General features: G+C 40.6%; 1 long non-coding RNA gene across 1 annotated transcript; it reads right to left on the minus strand.

Annotated features, from left to right (window-relative positions):
• Positions 1–1,927: 1,927 nt before the first annotated feature.
• LOC126631578 (uncharacterized) lies at positions 1,928–21,420 on the minus strand. The gene is made up of 6 exons (XR_007626399.1): positions 21,042–21,420; positions 20,873–20,933; positions 20,623–20,780; positions 18,892–18,961; positions 16,244–16,314; positions 1,928–2,335 (listed from the first exon to the last, which is right to left on the minus strand). It is a non-coding gene; the product is annotated as an uncharacterized LOC126631578 (long non-coding RNA).
• Between the last annotated feature and the right edge of the window lie 22 nt (positions 21,421–21,442).

The following is a 21,442-nucleotide window of genomic DNA, read 5'->3' on the forward strand; positions in this document are numbered from 1 at the left end:
TTAGGTAAGTTTGGTTATATCGGTAGGTTTGATTATAATGGTCCATTTGGTTACTTGGTACATTTGAATTTTTGGTACATTTGAGGTGCGTTTGTTGCACCTCCTTAAGTGGGATTGGCTTGGACTAACTTAAGTAGGACTATAATCCTGCGTTTGGAATGGCGCTGGAGTACAATAAGTGAGACTCGCCTCGACTACGAGGCGCTCGCTGCTTCACTAAACCTCGTTAACAAGTCCCAAGCTTTCGCTTGGTATTAAGCGGGACTAGGAAACAAGATCAGACCCGAGCTTTCATTTTCCCTGGGCTTCGCCTTCTTTCTTCTGTGGCGCTGTCAGCTACAGCCCACAACCAACGCGGCCACACCACCGCGTAGATCTCAAAATCTAACCATCAAAATTCGAAAGAAAAAAAGAAGCAAAAGATAACAACAACAATCCCCAATCGGATAATTTCACCTTTTTCTTATAAAATTCCGAGATGGTTATTTTGTTCTGGAATTTAAGATGGAGAATCAAAGCGCTGCAGGAGAGTTTAGGTTTCTTCGAAATCTGGGAGCTGTTCGCTTGAAGCCAACGCATGAATCACAATCTGTATCATCTCATTGCTTTGGGAAAGGAGAGAAATGGATAGAGAAGGGGAGAGAAAGTAGATTCGGGGAGCAAGAGTGATGGTCAGACGTAGAGGGAGAAGAGGGAGATAAGAAGATGAGGGGATTGGACGGAGCCAACGAGGGAGAGGAGATTCCAGAGAGTACAGGTTTTAAGAAAAAAAAAGGAAAAAAGTTGATGTAAAATATTATTAAATATGTATTAGATAATATAATATTATTAGTGTTAACTATTCAGCTTTTTAGTCCGACACTACACCAAACGCTTCACTATTTTAGTCTACCTTAATCTATTCTAAGCCAGTCCAGCTTAGTCCTTAATGCTAGTCCAGTCCGAGATAGTCCGGTGCAACAAACGCACCCTTGGTTTCTTGGTACATTTGAATTTTTGGTATGTTTGTTTTCAAAACATAACTTTTATTACTTTTTATCCTAATGATGAGGAATTACTTTAATTAAATTTTTTTTTATAGGAGTCATCAACAATGTAAAAGTTTAAATTACTTTAATTAATTTTTTTTTATAGAAAGAGTCATTAAAAAGTAGGAGTTTAGAGGACCAGGAAAATAAAATTTCCTAAATTGTTGGCAATTAGTTACAAGGTGAAGAGAAAATGCCTTTAAATAAATTATATGTAATTTAAAAAATAGAAAATGTTGATATGGCAATTAGTCAAAGCCTCTTAATCAAATCTTAGAAATGAACCAATGTTGAATCTAAAAATGTATTGAAAAAATGCAGGGGATTCTAATTTATTGGTGTGATTCCATGTAAGGAGCAAGTATTTTGGGTATTTATTTTAATCGAATATAAAACTCATAATTTTTAAATGGTTATATCATCCTCTCGCACCACTTGAGCTGCCCCCAAGATCTTAATGGAGATAATTATTTGAAAATGTACTAATGCAACAATCTTTTTGTTAATAATATGGTTTTTTTAACAAACGATATTATCTACACTAAAGAAACGGAGACTGTTAATAATATGCTTTTGTATCCCAACTTTCAACAAAGGAAAAGAAAACTATTTTTTGTAGAATAATTATCAATCAATTAGTTAAACTACTATCTTCTTGCCACATGTGTGAGCGTGTGTGGTGATTTGCTTTTTACATCTTAGTTCTTTTAATTTTTTTTTTTTAAAGGTATTTATGAATGATTCACGTTTTTTTGCGTTCTAGCTTTATTATTTTGTTTTTTATTTGAAAAAAAAAAGTGATTTACAATTTGTTTAATTAAATAAGCCAAAAAAGAAACTAAGTCTGGAGTAACTGCTTCTATGTGTGTTGTTTCAAGGATTGAATGTGAGAATGGGCATTTTAGAAATGGGAAATTTTATTTAAACTCATATAACCTCTTTCTATATCAAACTTAAACTTTAAATATGAATTGTCTTTCTTATTCTATTACATAATTACTGTCAAGTACAAAATGAAATGAACAATAAAACTAAAATTTATCAATAAACTCATATATACCTAATAATCAATAAAGGACTACAAATGTGTGGTTAATTTGGTTCCTTTCCAACAAAGGACTGCAACATTTCACTAGATGGGGCATTGCTCAAAGCTGCTCCAAGGGATGCCGAGACTCTCACTGCTCACTTGTGGGATGTACTTGTGCACTTGCATTTCAGTTCCAGGACTTCGAGTTGGCAAAAATGCTCCGACCTTGTTTCTCTCTTTGCTAGTTACGAGACTCTCATTACGTTGCTTATCTTCCCTGAAAATGCATAAGCCTTTAGTGCAGCAATATTATGATTGTTCTAGCTCAATGTTACTTCTGAGTTTTTAGATGCTTATGTTATTGTTTATGGATTCAAAGCAACCAAGGGTTCTTCAAACTTCAGATCACATGAATGAAAATCTGATCCAACGGACCATGTGAAACTTCTGGATTTTGTGCTAAATATTGGAGGGATTTGATGATCCAATTTTGATCATTTGCAAAAAAATGCATACTGATTGAACAAAAAATAAAATAAAAACATATGGGATTTCAAATTTTTATTTTTATTTAATCATCTATATGGGATTAAGCAAAATCAAATGATGAAAGATTAATTAAAACAGATATGGGATTGAGCAAAATCAGCAAAAAAGAAGGATTAAGAATGATTTTAAAACACTGATTTTGATTTTTTGTTTTTCTAAATGGGTGTAAAGATAAATTTATATATTGAATTGTGTTTGTGAGGGTAGTTTAGGTAGTAAGTTTGGGTTTAAAGAGATATTTGTTTGTACCATACTTGACCAATCCCGAAACTACTGAGCACCGGTCAACGTTATACCGTCAAGGACCCAGAAGAGCTTCCCTTCAACCAGGAGGCCAATCACAATGTGACACGTGTCGACATCAGAAGCCAATCACAGCTCGACACGTGTCAACATCAGAAGCCAATCACAACATGACACGTGTCAATGTTAGAACAAAACTAGAAACTCTCTTCTATAAATAGGGATCATTCTCCCACAATAATCTCTAATGTCATTTTGTACTAAACTATTCACTAGAACTCACAAAATGAGAGCTTGAACCTATGTATTTGTGTAAACCCTTCACAATTAATGAGAACTCCTCTACTCCATGGACGTAGCCGATCTGGGTGAACCACGTACATCTTGTGTTTGCTTCCCTGTCCCTATTCATTTACGTACTTATCTTCACTAGTGATCGAAGCAACCAAGCGAAGGTCACAAACCTGACACTTTCTGTTGTACCAAAGTCCTCGCTGATTTTGTGCATCAACATTTGGCGCCGTCTGTGGGAAAGACACTTACTCCCACTCTCTTCAGCTTTGTTAAGCTGGTTTCCACCGCTCGTACACTTTCTTTTGGCCAAACATCTCTCTCCAACATGGGGAGCGAAAGAAGCCATAGCACACAGAATGACACCCTCATTGGACCTAGTATGAAGCAACGAAAGCAGGAAGGAAATAGAGTTACTCTTCAAGCTAAAGTCGATGAGTTAGAAGCTCAAAACAACAAGATAGTGATGAGGAACGAGGTCCTCCAGAAGCAGTATGAAAAACTTTTTGAGATGCTTCACGAGGCTAGGCATGCTCAAGCACACAAGCTCGTCGCCCCTGCTGAGGTCAACAATCATCTGAATGCCCCCCAACACGGAGGGTCACCGATATCCAACACGGACATCCCTGATAGGGATCGAGCTACACATCAATGTGATAATCAACATGAGACTTCTCTCAACCCAGCTGCTTCAACCCGAAACAGAAGGAGTAGAGGAAAACACCTCCTCACAGAAGGAGTCGAAGGATCAAAAGCCGTCTATCGCGATTGTCGAGACTTCCTAAAGCAACGTCGAGAGAATCTCATCCACATAAGCTCGAAGATCAATGACCCAAGAGTTTCTGAAAGACTCGGTTCTCTCCCACGACCCAGGCCAGCAGTTAATCTAGGGAATGGGCAACAAGTCCTAGAAGAACATGAAGGTACAGGGGACTCGGAAATGTTCCGACATACTCACTCTAGGAGTCAGTGTGACGAGTCCAAGGAAAAATCATGCTATCTTGATCAAACTTTCCTACTTCCAAGAGGCGATGGGGACTTACGGAAGAAAACTTTAGTGATGCACAACTCCACTCAGGACCCCCTCGTCCTACAGCTCCTGAAGGAAGTAAACAAGTTGAAGGCTGAACGTCAAGCCGAGATACCTGACTGGAACCAACCCAGGCCTGGCCCCCTCACAAGAAGGATCCTCAACACCCCCCTCCAAGCGAAGACAAAGCAGAAGCTTGACTTACAATTCTATACTGGAAGGGAAGACCCGATTGAACACCTTAACCTCTTTGAGTCCACCATGGTATACCGGAGACACACCGATGAAGAACGATGCCTTCTCTTCCCCTCCACCCTCTCTGGCGGAGCTTTAAACTGGTATTGCCTTCTTCCACCCGAGACGGTAGACTCATTTGAAGAGTTGAGGAAGTTGTTTGTCTCTCAACACATCTTCCAGACTGATCGCTTGCATTCCGCAGATGACTTGTACACTATTCGCCAGAAGCCGGACGAGTCATTACGAAAGTATGCTGGCCGCTTCAGCCATGAGTATTCCCGCTGCGCTGAGGCAGATGACAAGACCACCCTCAAGGCCTTCACGGCAGGCTTACGTGACTGTTTCTTCAAGTACATGATCAATGCCAACACTTGGAAGACTTACTCTGAGGTGATGGCACAAGCTTACAACCATGCCTCTGCCGAGGCAAGGACATATCAAGGGAAACCCCCTACAGTCACCCCGTATCAGCAAGTAGGGAGTGGAAGCCAGATCCAACCGAATGAAAAGACCTCAACCTTCCAAACAGTAGCAGCACACCCCCCGGCCTCATTTGCAGTGGGCCAATCACATGTCAAGATAGGCCCTACCCCGAGGTATGAGACATACACACCTTTGAACGCTACATGCGCGGCCATCTACCCCAGTATAGCTCATCTGATACCAAAGCCAAAGCCAAGACAGCCAGATTACAAGTCCATGAAAAACACGGGCATGTTTTGCTGCTATCACGAGTATAATGGCCATGATGGCGAGAAGTGTGTCATCCTCCGTGATCATATTGAAGCTTTGGCACGTGAAGGAAAAATTGATCAGTTCCTCATTCACCTTCCAAGGGATAACCTTAACCAACGCCAGGTGAATGTGATATATTCTATAAGCGGCGGCACACCTATGTCTAAATCTTCCCATAGGGCCATGAAAAACAGTGAACGAACTTTGAGACCTGGCCATCAAGTGTTTCACGTGGAAGACATCAGGGGAGGCAAGTATCAAAAGCCTAACTGGGATCCAATATGTTTCTACCCTGAGGAAGAAAGAGGTATCATCTACCCTCACAACGACCCGCTGATCGTGGAGGCTCACATAGCAAATTTTGATGTGAAACGAATCCTGATAGACACAGGTGCTTCAGTTAATATCATGTTTGCTGAAGCTTTCAAGGCACTTAATGTAGCTGAACACTTGCTCGATCGCTCGATTTCTCCTCTGATAAGCTTCTCTGGCGATATCGTGCAACCTTTAGGGAGTATACACTTACCCCTCACCATTGGTACAGGCCCCTACACAGCTACTATTACCACTAACTTCCTAGTGGTCAATTGCCCGACGGCATACAATGTCATCTTTGGGCGCACAGGCATCAATGATCTCAAGGCCATGGTATCCACACATATGTTGTTGATGAAGTTTCCAACCCCTTTCGGCAATGGATACATCAGGGGAGATCAACTTAGTGCTCGATCATGTTACAACACTTCAATTAAGCAACAACACCTGCCTGTCCCCAAGGAAACCCTCTCTATACATAACCAAGTAGTAAAGACCAATCCAGATGAAGCCAACTCGGATCTTCATAATGGCAACAGTCAACCCGATGACCCTCGAGATGACTCATTCACCCAGCAAACACAACCCGCTGAAGAGTTAGAGAATGTCTCTATCTCCAAAGACCATCCAGATCGCATGGTGAAGATTGGCACCACTTTGTCACCACCCCTTCGGTTGTCGTTGATCTCATTTTTGCAAGAGAACGCCGAGGTCTTCGCTTGGTCATATAAAGATATGCCGGGCATCTCTCCCGATATCATCTGTCACCACTTGAGTATTGATCCCAAGACCAAACCAGTAAAACAGAAGCGAAGATCTTATGATGTTGAACGATACGAGGCGATGAAAGCAGAAGTTGAAAAACTCAAGGACATAGGCTTCGTCCGTGAAGTCAATTACCCAACATGGGTAGCAAATGTTGTCCTTGTTAAGAAAAATCCGACCAAGGAAAGTCTCCTGCTTCAAAAGGTCTTGTGGAGAATGTGTGTCGACTACACCGACCTAAACAAAGGATGCCCGAAGGATAGTTTCCCCCTTCCTCTCATTGATAGACTTATAGACTCTACGGCAGGGTGTGAGCTCTTGAGCTTCATGGACGCTTATTCAGGATACAACCAAATCCTCATGAACCCCTCAGACCAAGAACACACAGCCTTCACTACTGACAGCGGACTATATTGCTACAAAGTCATGCCCTTCGGTCTAAAGAATGCAGGAGCAACTTATCAGAGACTGGTCAATTCAATGTTCGCCGAACAGATTAGGAAGAGCATGGAAGTTTACGTTGATGATATGTTAGTCAAGAGCAAACATGCTGACCAACACATCACCAACCTATCTGAAACTTTCACCATTCTAAAGAGGTATCGAATGAGGTTGAACCCCAACAAATATGCCTTCGGCGTGGGCTCTGGCAAATTCTTAGGCTTCATGATTAGCCAACGAGGCATTGAAGCTAACCCCGAAAAGATCAAAGCAATCCTCGACATGAAAGAGCCAGTAACTTCAAAAGACATCAAAAGCCTTACTGGCAAGGTGGCAGCCTTAACCAGATTCATTTCTAAGGCCACAGACAGATGTGCTCCTTTCTTCAAAGCACTCAAGGGAAATAAGAAGTACATTACATGGACGGAGGAATGTGCCAAGGCATTCAGGAACCTCAAAGAGTACATGAGTAAAGCCCCTCTGCTCTCCAAACCAGAAGTTGGTGACACTCTTATTATCTATCTATCGGTTTCAGCTTCAGCAGTCAGTTTTGTTCTTATTCGAAATGACAGTGGTGTCGAACGGCCCATCTACTATGCTAGCAAGGCCCTACAAGATGCGGAGACACGATACTCCAACATTGAGAAATTAGCTCTAGCATTGGTCATGTCTGCTCGAAAACTTCGCCCTTATTTCCAAGCACACGTCATTATCGTGCTTACCAATCACCCTCTTTGACAGATACTCCAGAGTCCTGACACGTCTGGGCGAATGATCAAATGGGCGATAGCATTGGGTGAGTTTGACATCTCCTACCAACCAAAACCAGTCGAAAAGGGTCAAGCAATAGCAGATTTCATCGCCGACTTCACATATCCTGTTGACATTGCTTCTACACCTGAAGCAATAGCTTCATTACCATCGGAAGCTCAGAAGATAGAATCAACAACCCCAGCATGGAGTCTGTATGTTGATGGCTCATCCAACCAACAAGGCTGCGGAGCAGGATTAGTCCTCACTACCCCTGACAAAGTGGCGATAGAATACGCTCTTCGTTTCAAATTCAAGGCATCGAACAATGAGGCCGAATATGAAGCCCTTCTAGCAGGCTTACGTTTGGCCAAGCATCTTGGAGTTAAACAAATTGATATCTTCAGTGACTCCCAATTAGTGGTCAACCAAGTCACGAACAACTTTGATGCTAAGGATAGCTCTATGGCAGCATATCTTGCGCAAACACGACTTTTGCTCAAGCACTTCCACTACCAGATCACCCAAGTTCCTCGAGCGGCAAACAGTCATGCAGACGCTTTGGCCCGCCTCGCCTCGGCAGTGGAAGACAAGATTGGGAGAAAAATTCATGTCGAATTGTTGGCAGCACCAAGCACCATGGTCGCGGAAGTGTGCAATTTACAATAAGGAGATAGTTGGATCACCCCAATTTATAAATTCCTTGCCCATGGCACCCTCCCAAATGACAAAGTCCAAGCTAAGCAGATTCGATACAAGTTTGCTCGCTACCTGATCATTAATGACCAACTCTACAAGCGCGGTTTTACCCTGCCCTACCTAAGATGCCTTACACATGCGGAGGCGGAAATTGTCCTTCGGGAAATACATGAAGGAGTCTGCGGAGATCATGTTGGGTCTCGATCCCTAGCACACAAGACTTTTCGCCAAGGATACTATTGGCCAACACTCCACCAAGATGTCATCAGAATATCTCGCTCATGTGATAAGTGTCAACGCTACGCAACTATCCCTCACTCCCCTCCCGAGCCGCTCACTCCTATGATCAGTCCTTGGCCCTTCGCCCAATGGGGACTTGATTTGATCGGCCCAATGCCTGCAGGGAAGGGCAAGGTCCGCTATGCAATCGTTGCAGTTGACTACTTCACAAAGTGGGCTGAAGTAGAACCTTTGGCAACCATTACTGAGGGAAAAATAGAAGACTTCGTATGGAAGAACATCCTCTGTAGATTCGGCATTCCCAATGCGATAGTCACGGACAATGGGCGGCAGTTCGACAACAAGAAGTTCAAGATGTTCTGCTCTAAGTTCAACATCAACTTATGTTTTGCCTCTCCAGCCCATCCCCAGTCTAATGGACAAGTCGAGGCCGTTAACAAAATAATCAAGCGCACTCTGAAAACTAGCTTGGACAAAGCTAAAGGTTATTGGCCAGAATTCGTACCCCAAGTTCTTTGGTCATACCGCACTTCATATCGGACTTCCACAGGAGAAACTCCATTCTCACTTGCTTTTGGTACAGAATCAGTTGTCCCGGTTGAGCTTGAGCAAGCAACATACCGAATCCAGAATTACATGCAGAGTGAGAACGACAAACAACTCACCCTCAACCTGGATCTAGTCGAGGAACACAGAAATCAGGCTCACCTGAGGAATGTCGCCTACAAGCAGCGCATTTCCAACTACTACGACTCAAGGGTCAAACCTCGCTCTTTCAAAGTGGGAGACTGGGTACTGAAGAAAAGATTACTCTGTGATAGGGTCTCGAGTGAAGGAACACTCAGTCCTAACTGGGACGGACCGTTCGAGGTCGTCGGCATCAGCGGCCCTGGCTCCTACAAGCTCAGAAACTCTGATGGCAAGACCCTTGGCCATCCATGGAATGCTGACCACTTGAAGTACTATTACAAATAGACTCACATTATACAAGTGTTAAGCTACAGCCGTTCGGCATCCTATGTAACAAAGACCATTTGGTATGAATTCAATAAATAGGTGATTTAGCCAACTCGGCCATAAACTCTTTTACATTCTGAGCAATGAAACACTCAAGTGTTGAAGCTTCAACGCAAATGTTTCCAATACAAAACAAAATCTAAGTATATGTCAACAAGACTATACAAAGGATCTACATCATACATTCCAACACATTCATACATAAACATCATACATTCCAACACATTCATACATAAACATCATACATTCCAATACATTCATACATAAACATCATACATTCCAACACATTCATGCATAAACATCATACATTCCAACACATCTATACATAAGCCAACTGTGCTTCGAAAGGGTTCAACACACTTTGTGTCATTCGACATTTACCACAATGTGCCTCGACACCTTGCCCTTATTCTCACCAACTAGGTGATGAAGGAACTCACCTTCGTACCACCAACTAGGTGATGAAATGTACAACCCGTACTATAATATTATTTGGAAACTTGCCACCCTTATCACCAATCAGGTGAAGAAGGAACTCATCTTCATGCCACCAACCAGGTGATGAAATGTACAACGCGTACTTTCCTTCATGCCATCAACTAGGTGATGAAATGTACAACGCGTACTCTCCTTCATGTCACCAACTAGGTGATGAAATGTGATGAAAGGTGATTAAGGAATTCACATTCGTACCACCAACCAAGTGATGAAAGCAACCCACCATTCATTCCACTAACCAGAAGACGAGTGGTACAACTTGTACATGTGAACTCCTAGCATTCACAAATAATCAAAAACCATCAAGCTTTACAACTCAACTAGGGGAGCACTTATGCCTAACAAGAGTTATAGTCACCAACAAAGTCTTATTGCAAGCCAACAATGGCTTCAGTGCATGGTATACGAAGATCAAGCTCTTCAGCCCTCTTGCATCTGCCTCAGACATTTCTCCTCCTGTAACAATGCAAACACTACAACTCATAGAAAGCTTCAAACGCTCTTGATCAAGACTTTTCAAAGCAAATTCAATTTATATGGTTCATCCAAACCTTCGACTACTACAAGATGTGGCTTGCATCACAATCTCTCGCTTAACAGTATGGAAGCAAAATTTGTATACGTTGTCTCTCCCACATTTTCAAATTTCTAGTTTTCCCAAAAAAAAAGAGGAAATTGGAAATTGGGAAATTCAACAAAGCTTCATCAATGGAACACAACTACAATCCTCAAAAGCTTTGCACTATCTTCATCAAGATAGTGTGAAGTAAAATTAATTTATGGTGCCAACAAAAGCTTCATCAATGGAGGACAAATATCAATCTCAAAAGCTTTGCACTATCTTCATCAAGATAGTGTGAAGCAAAATCAATTTATGGTGCCAACAAAAGCTTCATCAATGGAGGACAAATATTAATCTCAAAAGCTTTGCACTATCTTCATCAAGATAGTGTGAAGCAAAATCAATTTATGGTGCCAACAAAAGCTTCATCAATGGAGGACAAATACCAATCTCAAAAGCTTTGCACTATCTTCATATCTCAAAAGCTTTGCACTATCTTCATCAAGATAGTGTGAAGCAAAATCAATTTATGGTGCCAACAAAAGCTTCATCAATGAAGGACAAATATCAATCTCAAAAGCTTTGCACTATCTTCATCAAGATAGTGTGAAGTGTGAAGCAAAATCAATTTATGGTGCCAACAAAAGCTTCATCAATGGAGGACAAATATCAATCTCAAAAGCTTTGCACTATCTTCATCAAGATAGTGTGAAGCAAAATTAATTTATGGTGCCAACAAAAGCTTCACCTATAAAGCTTCAACCCTAAAGCTTCACCTATAAAGCTTTAACACCAAAAGCTTCACCTATAAAGCTTCAACCCTTCAACACCAAAGTTTCACCTATAAAGCTTCAACACCAAAACTTCACCTATAAAGCTTCAACACCAAAGCTTCACCTATCAAGCTTCAACCCCAAAGCTTCACCTACAATACAAAATTTCAACACCAAAACATATAAAAGCTTCACACACTCTTCATCAAGATAGTGTGAAGCAAAATCAATTCATGATGCCCAACAAAGCTTCACCTACAAAGCTTCAACACCAAAGCTTCACCTACAAAGCTTTTAAATATATATATATATATATATATATATATATATATTTTTTTTTCAGAAATTCGAAAATTCAAAAATCCGGAAATTTGAAAATTCAAAAAAAAAAAAAATCAAAAAAAAAAAAATTGCCTAGGCCTCCTCTTCTTTGGGTCTAACAACTTTCATAACAAATATATATGAAGAAGGAGTTTTGGGCTACCACTTAGAAAGGAAATGCCTCATTCGTCAACTCCCTCGACCAGAGACTTTGGGGACTCCTACCATATGCTACTGCACCTTGATACTCTGAAGTCTCATGACCACTTAGTGACTTGGATTTTTCAAGTCTCCAAACAAGAAGTTTTCCTCACTCGGGAAATTAAGGGAGCACTACCTCAACCTACATGTTTCACTATAAAGTTTCAACATACAAGCTTCAACAAAAGGAAAAATTCAAAGAACTTAGTGAAGAAGGCCTTGGTGTATTTAACACAATACGTTGAAATGAAGCAAATATTGTTTATTGATATTTCCGATAAGTTACAAATATGTACATATACATGAATCAAAATAAACAAACAAGAGGGAGCCTTCACAAAGGTTACTCAGGGGAAGTCTCAGCGGTCGGTAGAGCCCCAGAAAGAGAAAGCACCGGAGGGTGGTTATCCGGAGCCTTAGTACTGGACAGAACCCCAGAAGGAGGAGGCATCGGAGGTTGATCATTTGGAGCTTCATTACGCAGTACAGCCCCAGAAGACGACGGCAATAAATGCCTTTGGAACAAACCCACAAACCGCTGATGATCAAGTAAAACCTGACCATCAGATTCCTTCATCTGGTCAAGCTTCCTCTTCATGTTTGTAGCATAGTCATGTGCGAGCCGGTGCAACTGTTTATTCTCATGCTTGAGCCCTCTAATCTCCTGTTTGAGACTCATCACTTCAGCAGCCAATGATTCAACTTTGCGGGTCTAGCAAATAGGCGTTAGGCCATATTAGACACAGAACCTGCACACTGAACACTAAGAGCCAGAGAATCCTTAACAGCCAACTCATCAGACCGTTTGGAAAGTAGTCTGTTATCTTTGGGAGTGAGAAGGTTCCTAGCCACCACCGCAGCGGTCATATCATTCTTCATCATAGAATCCCCAACGGTAAGAGGACCAGTAGGGGATATGAAGGATGGGCGCCATATGTTGTCTGGAGAAGGCGTGGCTGTCTCTTCTCCAAGGTTCAAGTCAAAACGACGGTCGGAAGGGCCAGACATTTTCAAAGGTGTTGAAGAGGGAAGACGTCAGACAAATCAAGATCTTAGAAGTGCAAGAAGGGAGCTTCTACTGGTGGAGATTCAAGTGTGATGTGGCACTTAATGCCAACCTCTATAAAAATCTGCACTTGACGGAGCTTCAGGAATCGAAGAGGCATTTGCTTTCTTGGAAGCTGAGCTGCTCAGAGACCACGAGGGCCGATCTCAGAAATCGAAGAAGCACCTGCTTTTTTAGCCTCGTCAGCACCTGTCACATGCACACTCAGCTTTGCGGAAATTACGGGCAATCTGTCGAAGATTTCTGGTAAAGTAGAAAGCACGTGAATCTTACTGTTCAATCACCACTCTCCACACGCACCATCAACTCCTCGGGTACCACATATAACTTTGCCAAAGATCTCTGACAAAGTTTAGGCACGAGAATTTCGAAGTTCCAGCTACCCTACTATTACCCACAAGGGTAAAGGAACAGCACCACTGCTTGACAACTGGAAAGTCCCTATGTGTGTCGACCTCTGTGTTCCGTGGCAAGACAGGCTAGCAAGAACGTCCAACCTTTACTCACATTCGAGAAAAAACTCTCAACATAATTACTTTCTCAAAAACCGAAACGGCACCGATTTTCGAATCTCGAGAGCCAGATTCCCGAAGGGATTGCTTGTTCGAAAACCGAAAAGGCACAGCTCTCAGAACTTCGAGAGCCAGATTTCCTTAGATAAAGCTTGTCTGTAATCTTCACACGCAACATCAGCTTTCCAGATACCACATACCACTTTTTCAAAATGCTCTGACAAAGTTAAAACACGTGAAGCTGGCAGCTCCCACTACATTGTTGTAACCAAGAAGGGTAAAGGAATAGCATTACTACTTGTTATTGGGAAATCCCTATATACATCGACCTCCCTCCTCAACGGACAGGCAAACCTGCAAAAATGCTCAACCCTTTCTCACATTCGAGAATGCACCCTCAACATAACCTCTTGAAATACTCAGCTTTATTTCCCCCCAATAATAACTCAGCAAATAAGCCACACCAAGAACAAGAGTATCTCATATCATCAGGGTCGAAAGCAAGAGTATCACATATCATGCTTTCTCCCTGTCCTTGTCTTCGTCCTTGTCCACACCTGCAGGACAAAGAGAAAGAGAGTAGTCAGTCGGAACCTGAAATCAAACCTCCAATTTGGAACTAACTGCCTGAGACCTTTGCCTGGTTGCTTACTTAGCATTGCTCTCGAGAACTCATCCTCAACTGCTGTCAAGGTCATGAATTCCACCGGCACATACCTCATGACAGTTGATCAGATATTGGCTCTTTACACTGAAGTTGCTAAGCGTGGATGAGTCACTATGAAGGAATGTTCTGAAGAACCATTTAAATGCAAAGGTTGCACACCACTCCTGCCATGCAAAAGATTGAAGCAGAAGGTTTAACGGTGAGCTGAAAGAGATCACTACAGCACGACACCTTTCCATACCACATTCATTATTTCGTCAACAGCAAAAGTATCCCATATCATCAAGGTCGAACGTACTCTAGATTTGATGGACTTGTTTTGACCCTCAAATTCTTGAGTCGGCCTTATACTCTGAAGGGAACCAGAAAACCCTCCAGCACAGTTCAAGAATAAGCCTGTGGAAAGTTACTTCTTCAAAAGCAAAAGTATCTCATATCATCTCTTCTCCATTTGATTCTCTTTATCCTGGCAGCTAAATGAGAGACAATGAGAAGGAGAACAATCAACCGGAAGCCGAAGTCGAACCTCCGATCCTGGGTTGCTTGCTTGGAAGTTTGACTGCTTACTTTGTCTGTCACCTCTTTCGGCAGATCTCCTAGCTCGGCGACTTGGGGACTCCTACTATAGGGTTTGTATCACACTTGACCAAGCCCGAAACTACAAGTAAGCTTCAAGTGAAATTGATACATTACCTTGTGCATCTCCATCGGTTAAAGATACCACCCATGGATAGAGGAAAAGTACTTCCAGAGAAGATGCCACATCTACATATGAGACAGATAAAGCACGTGAAAATGATACCTCACTTCAGTACTTAGAAGTTTCGTGATTACTCAATGGCTTGGATCTTGCAAGTCCCCAACCGAGGAGCTTCCCTCACTCGGGAACTTAGGGGAGCACTGTTTGTACCATACTTGACCAATCCCGAAACTACTGAGCACCGGTCAACGTTATACCGTCAAGGACCCAGAAGAGCTTCCCTTCAACCAGGAGGCCAATCACAATGTGACACGTGTCGACATCAGAAGCCAATCACAGCTCGACACGTGTCAACATCAGAAGCCAATCACAACACGACACGTGTCAATGTTAGAACAAAACTAGAAACTCTCTTCTATAAATAGGGATCATTCTCCCACAATAATCTCTAATGTCATTTTGTACTAAACTATTCACTAGAACTCACAAAATGAGAGCTTGAACCTATGTATTTGTGTAAACCCTTCACAATTAATGAGAACTCCTCTACTCCGTGGACGTAGCCGATCTGGGTGAACCACGTACATCTTGTGTTTGCTTCCCTGTCCCTATTCATTTACGTACTTATCTTCACTAGTGATCGAAGCAACCAAGCGAAGGTCACAAACCTGACACTTTCTATTGTACCAAAGTCCTCGCTGATTTTGTGCATCAACAATATTAATAGTTTACTTAAAAATAATATGGGTGTAGAGAGTAATTTGGGTGTAAAAAGAAGTTGTATGGGTTCAAATAAAATTTCCTTTTAGAAATTTTAAAAAGCTTCACCATTTTAGGGTGTTGGCTTTATATATAGATATATACTAACTTCTTGCCACACGCTTACGCGTGTGCCAATTGACTCTTTTTATTGTTTTACATTTTTGTTTTTTGATTTTATTTTACTTATCTTAGAGATTTTTTTTTTATTACAACATATTTTGAAAAAGGTTAATTAATTGAAATGCTCCTAAAACTGCCATTTAGGCTAATTAATTGGTTTTGTCTCACTTTGCCCCCTGAAAATGACATTTTCAACTCATTTGGTCTCACTTCACCCCATTCCGTAAAAGAACTGTTAAATTCAAGGGTATTTTAGACTTTTTACACATTGTATTTAACTCTAGCCGACACACTAAACCAACCTCAATTTCATTTTTGACAACTCTAATTCAAACCCCATGAGTTAGGGCTTTTTAAAAATAAATTATTCAATCAAAAGAAAATTTTCGAATAAACTTTTTGTTGCAAATTGTGCACAATTGTTTTAGATGATTTGTTTGGGATATTGTGGATATGATAGCTTAATTGACACACTCCGACCCAGAATGTCCACTAGGACTCCGAATTGAGCTGTGCTGGCCGACACCTGGAAGGTGACGAAGCCATAAAGTGTGATGATGTGGGAAAATGTGAATAAATTTAAACCTAAGAGTGCCTAAATACTAGATTGCGCTGGTGAGCGGGAATGAACCCCCTTCACACGTGACGTTAGAGAATATGTAAGTACAGTAGAATGAATTAAGAATCGTACCATCAAAGGTAATCTCCAATACCAAGACTTGCCATAAATCCACAACGATAAGAAAACTCAGTGAATAAAACCTGAAGGGTGAAAACCAAACAAGGGTGAGTGGCCCTGGAAGTAAAATTTTAATAGAAACCATATAAAACATTATAACCCCTCGTTGCAACACCTGTATAGTTTCCAGGAAAATCATACCACGTATCAATGTGAAATTGAAAATATATCAACAGTAAGTCCATAAATATACTACAACACAGCATCTCATCAGTAATATCAATAATCATGTGCTTAATAACCCATATTAGCACGCCATTCAGAGTCACCTATGGTGACCTATGCGACTACAACCATATCTCATCAATCAATGCTAGCTCATAAGTCAAAGTCACCTCTTGTAACTTGTACGACTTATCCATATCTCATCACATATGCTAGCTCATAAGTTAGAGTCACCTCTTGTGACCTGTACGACTTATCCATATCTCATCACGTAGGCTAGCTCTCATCACATATGCTAGCTCATCATATATCTCATCACATATGCTAGCTCATCAGACATCTCATCACATATGCTAGCTCATCAAACATCTCATCACATATACTAGCTCATCATATATCTCATCACATATACTAGCTCATCATTACTTACGTTTTCTTACTTCAAATTCTCGATCCTTCACACCATGATTTATGACCAACATCCAATCACTAATTCCTAAGGTTAAATCTCACATTTTCAAATCACATCTCAGAGTTCTAACCGATAAAATACATAATTTACATAAAACGCATCCTTACATAATTCAATTCGGAAGATCAGCAACTCGGATTTTCGATCCGTTGCTTCCAAAAATTCACATTATACTTCTAGAACAACATCTTAAGGTTTCATTACGATCCAACGGTAGGATCTCCACCAATTGCCAAAACTAAATGGCGGTCAACATTTTAATTTATAAACTTACAAATCCAATTCGGGAAAATCCATACTTCGGATTTCTTATCCGTAAGTTTCTATGGTCCTCAAATATTATGTACTATAACATATTAAAGTTTGGTAACGATCCAACGGTCGGATCGTCGATTCATATCTTTACCAAGTAACGTATCCTAATGAGTTTAGGTCCAAACGATCAACCTACGATATACGATTGCCAAAACTGAACTCAAGACATCTAATTTAGCCTAAGGATAATATCGACGGTCCCCTGGCCACATGCCGCCACAGGCGGCGGTCGGCCACCCTACTCGTCGGAAAATCCAACTATTTCAAAAAATTATCAAAATTTACAAGAATGAAGATCTCAATGAGTAGAGTAAACTTTATACATGTGGCCAAGTCCAATTTGGACGGGAAAAGCTCCAATTTTTCTCAAACCTGCCGAAACCCTAGAAAATGGTGTGCTTCAATTCGACCTCCATACTCACTCTGACACCTCAACAACTGCCTGGGATTTGTTCTTAGGTTCTATAGGAGTGTTCTAGTGGTGGTAATTCAATGAGATAGTTTCACGATTGATGGATTTCGAGCATGGGTCTCACGGCACCCCCGTGGTTTATTTCAATGATTTACACCCAAATCCTTTCCAAATTTGGGTGGAAATGGATGAAGGGAGGTCAATGGATGATTTCCAGGTGAAGAATGGGTGACTTTCATCAGAAAAGTGATGGAATCTAACTGGAATTAGAACCGGATCGAAACCGATTTTTGTTCTGAGTGTACGGGTCAGCTAGGTTGGGTGCTCCACACCTCCTTCATTTCCCTCATGGTTCTTCTTTCTCGTTCATCACTCTCACTCTCCTCCTTTCCTGATTGGGCAATGCCCATCTTCTTTCTCTCCCTCTCCACTTCCCTGCCATCAGGCAGCCTTCCTCCTTATTTTTCTCTTCTTTTCCTCTTTTTCCCCTTAATTTTTCTAACCCCCTCAATTAATAAAAATAACAATAACTATAAGAAAAGAATAGAATAAATAACAACCCTTACCAACGTATTTTTTAAATACGGTAAGGTAATAGTTCATATGCGTCATGAACTAGCGATCAACAAAAGTCAATACCCTCGCCTATAGGGTATTCTCGTGAATTCACGTTTTAAAATTTATAAAATCGTAAAATTTGGGACAGGGTGTCACATTAATGTCTTTATTTTAGATTATATTTTGTACAATTGATCTGAGATTATTTTTTTGATGGGTGAAACTTGGTTAGGTCAATTTTGAATAGAAAGAAATTGTGAAATGGGTTTATCATGTTTCCTTTATGTTGTAATGAGAATTTTCAAGTGCAAAATTTCGAGCCAATACATGGATGCCTTGTGAGTGAAACGACTCTAAAACAAACATGTAACCCTTATTTTTATTGATATAATGATTTTGTTGCTCGAAAGTTTTCTATTGATTGAATAATTTATTTTTAAAAAAAACCTCAACTGACACACCCCGACCCGGAATGTCCACTAGGACTCCGAATCGAGCTGTGTTGGCCGACACCTGGAATGTGACGAAGCCATAAAGTGTGATGATGTGGAAAAATGTGAATAAATTTAAACCTGAGAGTGCCTAAATACTAGAGTGCACCGGTGAGCGGAAAGGACCCCACTTCACACGTGACGTTAGAGCATAAGCAAGTACAGAAGTGTGAATTAAGAGTCGTACCCTCGAAATAATCTCCAATACCAAGAATCGCCACGAATCTTCAAGGATAAGAAAGCTCAGCTAATAAAACCTGGAGAGTTAAGACAAGACAAAGGTGAGTGCCCTGTAAATAAAATTTTAATAGAAACCATATAAAACATTATAACCCCTCACTACAACACCTGTATAATTTCCAGAAAATATCATAAATATACCACAAGACGGCATTTCGTCAGCAATATCAAATAATCATGTGATTAATAACTCTTACTAGTACGCAAGTCAGAGTCACCTATGGTGACCTGTACGACTTACCCATATCCCATCACATATACTAGTTCATCACATATTTCATCGCATATGCTAGCTTATCGCATATTCATCACATATGCTAGCTTATCACATATTCATCACATATGCTAGCTTATTAGTCGGAGTCACCTCTAGTGACCTGTACGACTTATCTGTATCTCCTTATATATCTCATTAATCATTGCTAGCATATAAGTCAGAGTCACTTATAGGGACTTGTAAGACTTTATTGATATCTCCTCATAAATCTCATTCATCATTGCTAGCATATAAGTCGGAGTCACTTATAGGGACCTGTACGACTTTATTTATATATCCTCATCTATCTCATGAATAAGTCGGAGTCACTTATAGGGACCTGTACGACTTTATTTATACCTCCTCATATATCTCATCAATATACTAACCGGAGTCACCTCACGTGACCTGTACGGCTGAATCAATATCTCATCAACATGCTAGCCAATCAATATCTCATTATTCATATCTCATCATTATACTAGCCGAAGTCACCTCACGTGACCTGTACAGCTAAGTCAATATCTCATCAACATGCTAGCCAATCAATATCTCATTATTCATATCTCATCATTATACTAGCCGAAGTCACCTCACGTGACCTGTACGGCTGGATCAATATCTCATCAACATGCTAGTCAATCAATATCTCATCATCCATATCTCATCACATATCTCATCAATATACTAGCCGGAGTCACCTCACGTGACATGTACGGCTGGATTAATATCTCATCAACATGCTAGCCAATCAATATCTCATTATCCATATCTCATCACATATCTCATCAATATACTTACTACCATCACTATCATCAACATGTACTCTCCTGAAGCTTACCTGGGCATCCGCATCATCATTTATTACTTCGAAGCATTCACAATAATTAGGTTCAGGTAATACACATATAAATATGTCATGTTGCAATCTAAAACTCAACTATAACATAGTATTTTCAAATATATATATATATATATATAACATGGCGTGAAATGTATAATCCGTAACGCCTTACTCCCAAACTACTTATTTTCGGAGATAATTATCAATGATAAGCCCAACTAGATACTAATTTAATTAACTATCATTACTTACGTTTCTTTACTTCAAATTCCTGATTCTTCATAAATTGATTTATGACCAATATTTAACCACCAAATCATAAGGTTAAATTTTATATTTTCCACCAATGTCCCTCACATTACTCAATTCCCTAAACAAGGCTATTGTCTCAATTATTTACTCTCATTTATTGTATGGCTGCATCTAACATCTCGTTAGACTGCCTACGTACCCTAAATAGGGATCAAACCATTCGTAGTTCACAATAATTAATTGTAGGTAACATGCATAATTCACTTTAGAAGCGTTTGTGGAACTATCAATTATATACCTATAATAAAAGGAAAAGATCCATTCACCTGGACTCCACACTATGATTCTCTAGCACGTGCATCGAGGTGTCCCAAATGATTGGTGCCAACTTAAAGTCCAAATGGTGGCCGGAGGTGGCCGGAAAATGGTTTGAAAGACGGTTGTTCGCGGGAAAACTGGTAACTCGCCAGAATTTCTGGGCAACCTTTCAACGTCCATAACTTTGTCAATACTCAATGAAAACATGTGATTCAAAAACGAAAATCATAGTTCTCGATGAGACGAAGAGATTGGTACCTTACACGATGGCTATCTCAGTGTGATTTGGCCGAAAAAGTCTCAAAAGTGGTGGAGGTCGCTGGAAACTAGGCAAACTTTAAATCGTTATAACTTTCTCATTTTTCCATCAAATCACACGATCCAAACATGAAAATTCATCTACACAACATGAGGAATCGATTTATACCTGTGGCCAAGTCCAATCTAGCCAGCCAGGAAACACCTCAATTTCATGAAAATCTGCCGGAAACCTTATAAGGGTGTGCTTCAATTCTTCCTCCTCGACGTTCCGCCGCCCCTAAAACCTATTAGGCTTTGTTCAGGAGTTCAAGGGAAGTCTATTGGTAGTGATAATTGAATGAAATTGTTTCAGGTTTGGTGGATCTTGAGCAACCTTTCCCGCAGAACCCATGGTGGTTTTTCCACCAAACCTCAACCCAATTCCTTCTAATTTTGGGTGGAAATGGAAGAGGGCAGGTTATGAAATTACATGTAATGGATGGGTGAATTTCGCCTGAAAATATGGTGGAAGTGGCCAAAATTTCACACCGGTTCGAAACCAGGTCTTGTCGTGTGTGTCCTCCACGG

Source organism: Malus sylvestris, chromosome 8 (genome assembly GCF_916048215.2).
Source record: "Malus sylvestris chromosome 8, drMalSylv7.2, whole genome shotgun sequence".
Classification (NCBI taxonomy): Eukaryota; Viridiplantae; Streptophyta; class Magnoliopsida; order Rosales; family Rosaceae; genus Malus; species Malus sylvestris.